Source organism: Melopsittacus undulatus, chromosome 2 (genome assembly GCF_012275295.1).
Source record: "Melopsittacus undulatus isolate bMelUnd1 chromosome 2, bMelUnd1.mat.Z, whole genome shotgun sequence".
Lineage (NCBI taxonomy): Eukaryota > Metazoa > Chordata > Aves > Psittaciformes > Psittaculidae > Melopsittacus > Melopsittacus undulatus.
The window spans coordinates 3,121,751-3,134,301 of NC_047528.1; the positions used below are offsets into that span (position 1 = coordinate 3,121,751).

The 12,551-nt window shown below is 52.1% G+C and overlaps 1 protein-coding gene across 1 annotated transcript in view; it reads right to left on the bottom strand.

The window, feature by feature from the left end:
- The window catches only part of GDPD4 (glycerophosphodiester phosphodiesterase domain containing 4), a 35,329-nt gene extending 31,215 nt beyond the window's left edge, over positions 1-4,114 (bottom strand). Inside the window, exon 1 of the mRNA XM_005144777.2 lies at positions 4,058-4,114. The gene's annotated coding sequence lies outside the window, so the exon portion shown is untranslated. The remainder of the gene's footprint in view (positions 1-4,057) is intronic.
- Positions 4,115-12,551: the final 8,437 nt, after the last annotated feature.

A 12,551-nucleotide genomic window follows, 5' to 3' on the forward strand; every position in this document is an offset into this window, starting at 1 on the left:
TGAGGTCTCCACGCAGCTTCTCTTCTCCAAGCTCAACAGCCCCAATGTTCTCAGCCTGGCTCCATACAGGACCTGCTCCAGCCCCTGCTCATCCTCGTGGCCTCCTCTGGACTCTCTCCAATGATTCACTCGCATTCCTTGCAAGAATTAGGTTTCCCTCAACCAAAAGAGCTTTGCAGGGGAAAAGAACACTTAAGAGAGGAACCACCACAACCCCACAGAACCCTCTGACTGCTATGAGGAGCATGAATCAACCAAAGCAATCACAGAGCAAAGTACATCTTAAGAAGTCCTTTAAGAAGTGATTCCTTTGCCCAGCTTTCCCCCTTTTCTGAAGTGTCCTTTATTTCCCTGACCCTGGAGCCCTTCCAAAACCAGCTCCATGATTTAAGAGCTGCTGCCAAAAGGATGGGACTGAACCGGTGGCAGCAGCCGGGGCCATGGGAGCAGACAGGACCCGACCTGTGTCTGTCACAGAGGCTCAGTGCTGGGTGAGCATCTCAAGCATTGAAAACCTTCCAGGGGCTTCCAGCTTAATTAGAGCAGATGGAGGCTGGAGAAACAAGGGATTGCTCATAGTCACATTGGAGAACACAGGAAATGAAGCAGGAGAGTAAGGAAGGGACTGGTTCCAATGCATTTCTACACAAGCAGTGGGGCTCCAGCAGTGTGCGGGCACACAGCGATGCTTCAGCCTGCTCCCGTGCTGTGCCCTGCTTGCAGATATGTCCTGCTTTCCTCTTGCATCCAAGTGGAGTCGGCATCGAAAGTGCCCCCATGGGCAGCAGCCACAACCTCATTCACACATGGGCACATTCTGCCTACCAAATGCTGCCCTATCTATCTCCCTGCCTGATGTTGTTATGGAGTATCACTTTCATAGAACCATAGAATCACAGAATCATAGGATCATAGAATAGTTAGGGTTGGAAAGGACCTCAAGACCATCTAGTTCCATGAGGTGGCCCCAGGAGCATCCCCTTGGCACCAGACCTGCACTGAATGAGTCCCAGGACAGGGTTCCTCATCTCTGCCTTGCTACAGCATCGTATGCACTCACATAGACTATAGCAGCCCAACCACCAGAAAGGATGTGGTCCAGGAGCATGGAGAAGCCATCCTGACCCTGAGAGCAGGTCCTCATCATGCTTCACACAGCATCTTCCATGGGGGCAGCACAAAGGCAAGGCAAATGACAGGAGAACAGGACAGTATGAGACCAGGACTTGAGCATGGTCAATCTGTTCAACCCTCTAAAGTATCCACTTCTTGTTCCAGCATCCAGTTATGGTTGTTCCAGTAGTTAAAGGGTGTCTACAAAGAAGATGGAGACTCTCTTTTAACAGAGTCACAAGGGAAAGATGAGGGGTGATGGGCACAAGTTACTCCTGGGGAGATTCCAGTTGGGCACAAGAAGAGATTTTCCACACTGGGAACAACCAGCCATTGGAATGATCTCCCCATGGAAGTGGTGACTCCCCAGTGTTGGACACTGTTAAGGCTGGGCTGGACAGAGGGCTGGGACATCATGTCTAGGTCATGCTTTGCCAAGAAAGGTTGGAGCAGATGATCCCTGAGGTCTTTCCAACCTGGAATTCTGTGATTCTATGGCTCTATGCACCACTGCTTCTTCTTCCCTCCTTTCACAAATGCACCAGATGCCAATGTCCTGTGTATGAAGAGAGTAATGGGGGACATGAGCCAAGGCCACCCTCCATTTACTGGGACCTTATAAAACACCAACCCCTCAGGCACCACCAAGCAGCCAGCCATGGGTCCTCCTCTAACCTTGCAGTGTCCAGCACATGGAGAACTGGATGAGGACAAGATGCTGAAGAGATGAACACCTTCAGGCAGGGTGCTGAGCTCTCACACAAGGTGCCCACAGCTGGAGCAGATGTTGTGCATGGAGCCAAGCTTATGCCTCCTTCAGGGCTCATCCTGCTATGAAGGCATGGTCCAAGGTGCACCACAGGTCCTGTCTGCAAGCTGTTCTACCCACATTGGCTTCCCTTTCTTTACTTCCAATAAGATCTGGAGCCCAAAATTCCCAACTTCTTATCCTATCCGCCCTTCTAAAAAGCACCCCAAGACCCCCATTTATCACACAGCACAGAGGTGCTCTATAAGCCAAACCATAGGTGGTCCCTCCAAGATGAGGTCCAGACCTCCTTCCAGTGATCCCAGGACTGAGGTCCGGACTGAAGCCAGGCTTATTGCTGCACACACACAGAGCATTCCAATCAATAGGAATCAACCATTGCAAAGCTGTCCCACACTCAAAGCCATGGAGCTGGGACTTGGCCACCGGGCAGGATGCTCTTCAGGCTGTGAGGAGGCAGGAGCACACGTGTCTCAGCTGATGGGACCATCTGAAGCCATTTGCACCCAACAAGAAGTGTTTGCCTTCTGGGCTTCTGGGCTCTCACATGGCAAGGGAATGAGGAGCATCCCATCTAAGCTTTGTCTTGTGTCTTGGCTGGGATTTCATCATGCTAAGCAGGACTCTAGGGTTGCAACTTGTAAGCTGCAGGTAGGCTCACCCCAAGCTACCACCACCAAACTCAACAGAACTGCCTTTTCCTCCCCAGAAACAAATACAAAGCTCAAAAGACACCATTCAGTCACCTCCTCAGTCCAATGTCATGGTATAAGAAAGTCACATGAAACCCATGTCATGAAACCCAGCCTTGTATATCCCATGCAAAGACTTGGAATTGCCCTGGAAATCTTACCCAACTTCTAAGCATTTCCATAGCAAAGCTGGAAAGGAAGCGACAGCTTTGGCTCCCTTCACATGCAGAACACTTTTATTAATTAAAATCCAGCTGGTCCCATGGTATTTTATGCTTCCTTTTAACTATTATGTTACTAAAAGCAGCTTAAAAGCTTTGAGCAGCTTTAGGAAGTTCTTTCCATTCTCTCTTGTGCTTCCACTTGGTCTCATGTCCTGGGGGATGCTATGGAGAGATCATGATTCCCAATGAGAGGGTGTAAGTGAGGAGGAGGTGATGTGCATCACAGGCTGGACTTCCAGCTCATCCAGGTGAGCACTATCCAACCCAAAGTTGGCCTCATCCTGATCCCCAGGTTCATATAAGCTGAGTGCCTGACCCTGAATTAAAACTCAGGAGTGAAAATTCCCCCATTCCAATGCTATATTATCGTTATTCCTACAAATAATGTGGAATTCTGACAACAGCAAACAGAACAAAGTGAGGGTTTAATCCTGCTTCCATCTGCAACATAGTCTAGTGTGAGGCATCCCTGTCCACAGCAGGGGTTGGAACTGGAGAGTCTTAAGGTCCTTTCCACCCCAAACCATTCTATGACCTGGGAACCCATCCACTCTGAATCACCCATCAGGACCCCCAGGGTGATGTGCAGCACCGGGACACACACTGGACCATAGGGCTGCTTCCAGCCTTCCCAACCAGGTCCTGCTTATTTACAGCTGTTCCCAGATGTTGGCCATTCCCAGCTTATTTGTTCCCGAGCTGCCTTCCCCGTTCGCACGCCAGGCATGCTCAGGGGAAGAAAGAGAGAGGCTCCTTTCTCCCTTTTACTATGGAAACAGCCCTTTATCCCAAGGATTGCGAACGCTCAGCCGCCGTTTTCCTCCCACCATCGCCCCGGCTACGACGACCCCACAACCATCACATCTCATCCCAGCTCCTCTTTGTCCCCTCAACAAGTCAATGCCAACTGATCCGATGAAGACCCCAGGAGTGAATCAGGATGCTGAGCCCCTTCTCCTTCCCCACAGAAACAAACATCCCCCATTCCCAAATCACCCCCTTTTGTTACCACTTCTCCCCATTCTCCGGCTCTTTGGGCTTTGTTTCATGCTGTTTCCCCCAGGCAGGATCCGGGTCACTCACCCGCTGTTGTATCCCAACCAACACGCTCAAAAGTCCAAAGAAAGAATAGGAAAAGGCAAAGAAATCCCTCCCCTTTGGTGCTAACTTTTAGGGCAGGCAGGGAAGAGCAGGCAGAAGTGCTTTACACCACACAGGAGCATCTTTAGGAGTTAGGAAAGGGGAAGGAAGCAACTTACCTTATGAGGATGCACATGCAGGGGTTATCTTCTCTGTCTGCTGCACTTGGGCTGCTGTGTCCTTTGGTTGTGACACTCCAGGACCCGAATGGTGTCACTGCTGTGTGACACTCACTATGAGAAAGGCTGCTGAGCCGTCCCTCCCACAGTAGGAGGGGCCAAACGGGCTTAATAAACCCAGTCCCCAAGGCTGGAAATACCCAAATCCCATCATGGGATGCAGGCAGCTGCTCTGGGAGATGCAGGGTGAATCTGGGTTTGCTCCATCCCTCACCCATCCGGAGCAGGAGAGGCTGTGTTCAGATCCTGGGCAGGATTAGGTGTCCAAAGGATGGGATACACGGGAATATCACACAGATTTAGGCAAGATGTTGTTGATTCTCAGAATTGAAACTCTTAAACCTCCTGCATGGCTGTGATCCATAGGAATCCACTGCACCGGCTTCCTGAGCAAGCCCAGATGCAAAACCTGCTTATTTTACTTATCTTTTGCATGGTTTTGAGCTTTAATATCTAAATCCTATTAGAGACATAAGTTCCTTTGGAAGGGGAGATGGAGATGGGGCTGGTCGGTACAACAAAAGCAGTTTGTGCTTTATAACCTCCAATGCACCCTGGACTTCAGATCGATAGGGTTGGAAAGGACCCTGAGATCATCTAGTTCCAACCCCTTTGAGAGAGGCCAAATCCATCCATAGAATTCCTAAGGCCAGGAAGGGACATAACAAAGCTCCTCCTGCTCCTCAAAAGCCTTTTGCTGCATGAGAGGCTGAAGGAACATCCCCTCCAGCTCTCTGAATCACTGCTCTTGTACCAGGTTTCTCATCCCTATGGTCTCTCACATTGGGATTGGTCCTGTTGGATGAGAAGATGGATCCCTTGGAAGCACAATCATCAGACTGCCCTTGCAGACAGAGAGGGGAAGAACAGGGTGGAAAATGATGGAGCTGCAGGGGGTTGGTAGCTTACAGTACATAGGGAAGCTTTAAATGGGAAGATGAGCTACAGAGGTGACAGCCTGGTTCATGCTGAAACCCAATGACAAGCAGCAGGCGTGTAAGAGTCCCACTTTAAAAGCAGTATTGCCAATCCTTAGAATCCTAAATTTAGGACTTAGGTCCTAAAATAGCATCCTCTCCTTTTGGTTTATCAGATGAAGGCAGGAACCACAAGGTATGAAGGTAGAAGCAACTGATCATATTCCAAGTTAAGCCCCAGCTGGAGTGAAGTAAAGAGGGGTTGTGTGTGTCAGCCTCTAAAAATATGACTTGCTTTAAGGTCTGAAACCCATTAGGAATAGGGCAGGAAACCCATTAGGAATAGGGCAGGAAAAGGTGGGATTGGGAAGGCTGATGGCACTGAGGAGATGCAGGGAGCAGCCACAGCAGCTTTCCCCTTTACCTTGCAGTTTTAACCTCATGAGTTGATGCACTGCATTTTCCTCCTTATATATTGGTGGCTGTGTTGAGCCTATGTCCATCACAGGGTCATGCCAAGGTCCTGAAGAAGCATGGACCAAAGGGAGCATGGCATAGGGTAACATGGCAGGTATGGGGGGTAATGGAGAGCTCAGATAACACAAGAGCTTTGCTTTGCCTTTGAAACCAGCAGCAAGGCCACTGCTTCCCAAAGTACCTTCTAAAGGGGCTTCACCACCATCCTTCCTGGGCTGCCTTTCTTCCCTCCATCCATGGAGTGGATGGACTCCAAGGGGTCAGTGTGGGATATGGGGAGAGGGCATCACCAGCACAACAGAAGCTCCTTGCAATGGAGGTCAAATGGAACATCCCCTTTCAAACACAGCCTCACAACAAGCAAAGAAACCCCATGAATCCCTGTTCTCTGCCCTGGAATAACACCATGGGTTTGCTTTCTTGTCTATAGGGATGCATAGCCTCCAGCAGCGAGGTTTGCCCTGCAAACACCCTACAAAGGACTCACTCTGGCTTCAGTATCTTCAGCTCAGAGTTAGGCAGCTTATCTCGACCCTCTCCCAGTGTCCCAGTGTCCCAGTCACTGTCCTGGCCCTGCTGGCAATGGAGGCAAAGGAAGATCTGCTGGAGCCCTGCCACCAACCAGCCCAGCCTTGGGGTTTATGAGCCCATAAAGAACATTCCTGCAAGGGACTGGTGCTGAGCAAACCCATCCCAAGGCTATCAGGGGAGCAGCTCAGCCTTGAACCCAGTTGAGTTTTGCCCCTGTTTGTGTCAGGGGAAGATAAAACCAAGGGGAGAATGGCACAAACAGGGAGTGGGGATGGGTTCCCTGCCCATGCCCTGCCATGGGATGAGATCTCATTGGGAAACACACACGTTCACATCCCCACATCCTGAGTCCTGTCCAAGGTGGCAGCATTTGATAGGCTGAGAACATTGGGGCTGTTGAGAATGGAGAAGAGAAGCTGCGTGGAGACCTCAGAGCAGCTTCCAGTGTCTGAAGGGGGCTCCAAGGATGCTGGAGAGGGACTCTTCATCAGGGACTGCAGGGATAGGACAAGGGGTGATGGGTTCAGACTGAAACAGGGGAAGTTCAGGTTGGATATAAAGCAGAAGTTCTTTACTGTGAGGGTGCTGAGGCACTGGAATGGGTTGCCCAGGGAGGTTGTGAATGCTCCATCCTTGGCAGTGTTCAAGGCCAGGTTGGACAGAGCCTTGGGTGCCATGGTTTAGTGTGAGGTGTCCCTGCCCATGGCAGGGGGTTGGAACTGGATAATCTTAAGGTCCTTTCCAACCCAAACCATTCTATGATTCTATGATGGGGCTGTGCTCCCTTTGGTTGTTGCTCCTCCCTGCCATATGGTTACTGCATCAGAGCCTTGAGAGCAGGTGACTCATGGAGCTAGCGATGTCCCTGCAAGGTTAACTCCAGACACAGCACTGATTGTGGTGCTGGCAGTCCAGGAATGATAACAGAGGTGAAGGGAGGAGGAGGTGACTCAAACTGACCCAGGCCTTGGATCTCTTAGGGGACTGCAGGGTGCTGGCACAGACCCCATGGCCATGGGTGAGCATCATTTCCCTCTTACAGCCAGTGGTGTCCTATCAAGAACAGAAGCATCAATTCCTGGAGGCACAGAGGATGGGCTCAGGGTGAGAAATAAGCTTTAGGAAGCTTCAAGCCCCATCATAAGGGAGCAGAAAAGCCTCCAGACCCACAATATGCAGCATGTCCAATTATAAAGATGAATCCAACTTCATGCTGCCCTCCCTGGGATGAGGTTGCAGGATGTGTGTGTGCCTTTCCCCATCTCCCAGCCTGAACCCTTTAGCACACAGCTTTGAAACATCAAAAAAGAGGGAAAGCATCATTCCCCAACAAGTGCTGGTGTGGGGAAACAGGGTGAAGCAAAGGCACCATTCAAATGGGGAGCAGCAGGTACACAGGATGCTGGTGACCCTCCAGTGAAGCCAGGGCCTCATCCTGCTCCTGCACCCTGGGGTAGCGCCTTCACCATCGTTTCTCAGGCTGCTTGGCTTGATCAGAGTTATTTTAAGTCCACTTTTGCACCCAAGAAACGCTGCTGTCCCTTCCCGAGTGACTCATGGTGCGAAGCCCATTGAGATGCACCAAGGACCAGCAGTTTCTGCTGGAGTTCGCATCCCACCAGGTACAAAACAGACCCCAAACGTCAGAATATGAGCTCAAAACATCATCTCAGGCAGGGAAACTGCCAGGCAATCCCCCCTGGGTCCTATGGCTCAGAGAAGGGCTCTGAGCATCACTTAGGAGCGAGCTGCATCCCTGGGGCAGGCAGGGAGGGGGGACCAGATGGAGTCATCCCACAGCCTGACCATGGGGACCCAGCACAACACCAAGCTGCGCTGTGTGGGTGAAGAGCTCCCACATCACCCTTCAAAGCAGCAGCAACAAACTCTGTGCCTCTTTGCACCCATTGCTGTGCTGCTTGCTCTCCATGGCAGGGCTGGGTGCTGGTGGCACCATGGACCAGCTGATGCAGCGCTGTACATAGGGAGAGAGATGGATCTCACCCTTCTTCCACAGTTTATGGCCATCAGGCAGAGGATGCTTCTCATTAGGGAATCCCCATTCCTGCACCCGTGAGCTCGGGGGATGTAAAGGAGTGGGGCTGGGGGAACAATTTGCCCCACATCATCCTTCCTCCCCTCCGGCAGTACAGCACTTAAGGATTTCAACTCTCCAATGGTCAGAAACCAGAGGCTGTTCCCTGCCCAGTGCCCGTGGCAGGGGGATGGAACTGGATGAGCTTTAAGGTCCTTTCCAACCCAACCCATTCTATGGGTCCTGGTTTGCTTCCCCCATCGCTGCGGTCAGAGCAGACGAGCCCTCATTCAGCATCGCAGGCAGCCCAGAGCGCATCCGTGTCACAGCCATCCCCGCACCGCTGCATCCGTGTCACATCCATCCCCGCACCGCTGCATCCGTGTCACAGCCATCCCCGCACCGCTGCATCCGTGTCACATCCATCCCCGCACCGCTGCCTGCCCGCGGTGCATCCCTACGGGAACACGGGAAGGTTTCCTTGCATGGGAACTGGGCGCTGGGAAGGGAAGCGGCTGCTGCGGGAACCTGTCGGGAGAGGGCAATGCAGCCCCAGGAATGGGGAAGGAGCTGCCGGGGAGCACAGGTAGTGCCCTGCTGGGGGAGACCGGATGGAGCACCTGAGGAGAAGGACTTGGGGTGCTGGGTGAGGAGCAGCTCCCCATGACCCGGTTTCAGTGAGCGCTGGTGCCCAGAACCCCCCCGTGTGCTGGGGGCACCCCCAGAGCGTGAGCAGCAGCTCAGGGAGGGGATCCTGCCCCTCTGCTGTGCTCTGGGGAGACCTGAGAGCAGCTCCAGTGCCTAAAGGGGCTGCAGGAAAGCTGGAGAGGGGCTTGGGACAAGGGCCTGTAGGGCCAGGCCAAGGGGAATGGCTTGAACCTGCCCAAGAGAGGGGAGACTGAGCTGAGCTCTGAGGCAGAAGCTGTTCCCTGGGAGGGTGCTGAGGCGCTGGCACAGGGTGCCCAGAGAAGCTGTGGCTGCCCCATCCCTGGCAGTGCTCAAGGCCAGGTTGGACACAGGGGCTTGGAGCAGCTGCTCCAGTGGAAGGGGTCCCTGCCTGTGGCAGAGGTTGGAGCTGGATGAGCTTTAAGGTCCCTTCCAACCCAAACCAGTCTGGATTCCATGACCCATTGCACTGACCAACAATTGCTTCTGTTGCTGTTAATTCCCCCATCCTCCCATATAAATTAATACCCTGCAGTTACACACAGATCAGTCCTGTTCCCACCAGGATTTAGCTGCCAGATCTGGCTCAGACTTGAAGCTCTGTGCTCCCCAAAGCTTGCCTCTGTTCTTCCAGCCCTCCTGCCCCTCTATACTACACATCAGCTGCTCTAACCCAAGGCATCCCCTCTCCTGTAAACCAGGACAAGGCACCACATTTAGGGATGAAAGAGTAGAACTTTAAGGATCTGAGGTGGGTACCACAGAAAAAGCAGGAATTGCACCCATAGGCTCAGGACATCCCTTTGGGATCATCACACAGGAGTTACCCCTGTGCAGATGGAAGAAAACAAGGTTACATTGGGAATAAAAACCAGGACTTGGATGTGTTTTAAAGCCAGGACATCTTGACCAGGAGCACTGCAGGTGTTCATCTCCTTTGCCATGGCTCTGCTGACATGATCCCAAAGCAGCACTGAGCATGGATGGACACGGTGCAGATGCTGCAAGGCAAGAGGGAAGGAGCTGCTCATCACCCACCTGGGTTCAATTTGCTTCCTCCACTTCATGTACCCATGAACTGTGGCCTCTCTCCTCAGCTCCTTGGCACATCAGGGCCATCTCCTCCATCCCAGCTCCCACCTTCCCTTGTCAGTGATCCTCCTGGATCAGCTCCGGCTCTCCACATGGACTGTGACTCAAAGATGCTCCAGTCTCCACTTCCAGTGCCTTTTCCTTTCCTGGGCTCCTTGCTTTCCTCCTCCTCCATGGACGTTGCTGCATTGAGAATGATGCATAGAGAATGATGCCCTGAATACCCTCAGCAACCCTGTAATCAAAGCTTTAACCTTTGCCTCATCCCACCCCATCACACCTTGGACCAACTCCATCTTCTCCTGTAGTTCTTCCCTGCAGGAATAGCTCCATCTTCTTCTGTTGCTTCCACTTCTCTGCAGCATCCACCTTGGCAGCAAGTTTCTGCCCAGCTCCCATCTCTGTAGCAGTTCATTTCTGTTGGCTACTCACTGTCAGTGTTGGCATCTGCTTCTCTTAGATCCCATCTTTGACATTATGAGCTGTCATTAGCAATAAATGGTGAGGTCTAGAGCATTCATTATCCATGTAGAACCATGGTTTGGGTTGGAAAGGACCTTAAGATCATCCAGTTCCAACCCCTGCCATGGGCAGGGACACCTCACACTAAACCATGGCACCCAAGGCTCTGTCCAGCCTGGCCTTGAACACTGCCAGGGATGGAGCATTCACAGCTTCCTAGGAATACAAGATATGCTTGATCCATTTGGGCTAATAACCCCAAAATACACCCACAGGCTCTGTTACTGCTCAAATGGGAAGCCATTATAAAAGAACATGTATATGTTAGTTTATGGTGGGAAGATGGAGAATCAGGCCTCACCTTGAGGAGTTTTAACACTGAGGATGCTCCCATCCACCATACAGATGGATGGTGCAAGCTTCAAACCAATATTAGTCCGGACCAAGGACAAGGCTTTCAGGAGGCAAACACCTCCTTACAGGCCAAGGCAATCTATCCTTGCTGCAAACGTGCCCTACTTACACCAACGTGCAGTGCTCACAGGGACAGATGGCTTCGGATGCTAACAGAGATCTCAGCTGAGAGGCAAGAGCCCTTTATACACCTCCTGCTTCTGAGCAGGCAACTTCTGGCAGGCTTTCAACCCAGGTCCATACAAAGGGGCATCAAGTCACACAAATCACTGCTCTGACCCCGGTGAGACAGAGGCTTTGTGGCCATGGGGTGTTTCCTCCCCCCAAAAGCCTCTTCTCAAGCCCAAAGCAGAGCGGTTTTAAGTCAAGCATCTCCATGGAAACCTCCTTGTTGGAGGAAACTGTGCTCCCCTTTTGTTTCAAAGGGGGGTGCATTGGGTAGGAGCATAAAGCCTGCAGTGACTCCTCAGATTCATGTCCCTTATAAACACATCCATTCTATTAGGAGGCTTTAGGGATGCTAAAGCTGTGCTAGTGCTGCTGTGACTAAACCAGCACGTTCTGCTGGCTCCTGCATCCCTGCCCTGGCTCTTTGCTCCCAGCATCACAACCTGCACTCATCAGGGCACATGGAATCCAAACACCTCTCACACACAAACTCTTGGTTGTGGTGACCTCTAAACCATAAAATCCAGATGGGTTTGGGTTGAAGGGACCTTCAATCTCACCCAGCTCCAACCCCTTCCACTGGAGCAGCTGCTCCAAGCCCCTGTGTCCAACCTGGCCTTGAGCACTGCCAGGGATGGGGCAGCCACAGCTTCTCTGGGCACCCTGTGCCAGCACCTCAGCACCCTCACATTTGTTTTCCTGGGAACATACATCTATAATGTGTCTGCTCACCTGAAACAAGGGCCGGGCTCTCTGCAGGGGTCACCTTCTTTCCATGGGGAGCACAAAAGCCTAGGACAAGGTGGCCACATCTATGGTCACAGTCCTGCAGCTTTCCAGTGGAGGACAAAAGGCTTTTGGCCAAACCCCTCTCAACAGAAACCAGGCAGGATCGATCCAAAGTGGAAATCAGTGACACAGGAGCACATCATAGAATCAATTGGGTTGGAAGAGCCCTTTAAGCTCATCCAGTCCAACCATTCCCAGCACTGCCCATTCCACCACTGCCCCATGGCACTGAGGCCTCGTCTCCACGGGCTGTGAACCCTTGCAGGGCCGGTGCCTGCAGCCCTGCCCTGGGCAGCCTGTTCCAATGCCTGAGCACCCTGTGGGGCAGGAATTGTTCCTCAGCTCCATCTAAACCTGCCCTGGTGCAGCTTGAGGCCGGTTCCTCTTGTGCCATCCCTTGTTCCTTGGGAGCAGAGCCCAGCCCCTCCTGGCTCCATCCTCCTGCAGGCACTTGGAGGGAGCCATCAGGCCCCCCTGAGCCTTCTCTTCTCCATCTGAACCCCCCAGCTCCCTCAGCCATTCCCCATCACCCTTGGGCTCTGATCACTAGAATAAGAGGGATGAACAGTCAGTTGTGTCAATTCCTTTCCATTAAGCAATAGAGAACCCACAGGAGCACTGTAAGCCCATACTGCTCTACTTTCTCTGGGGTAACTTAGCAGAGATCTTGCTGTGGATAAACAAGCTCATGTGTGTGCTCTGATGGAAGGTCCATCTGCATTAAGGTTCTCATCCCAGTGGAATGAAGGGGATGGAGTGGGGAATGAAGTTAAAGGGAAGGCAGAGACATTAAACACATTGTGGTCCTGTGTTGTCCAAAAAGTCAGCTGGCAAATCTGTAAGAGCAGAGCTAGATGAGGTGTTGGATCAAGGGAGATCTAGC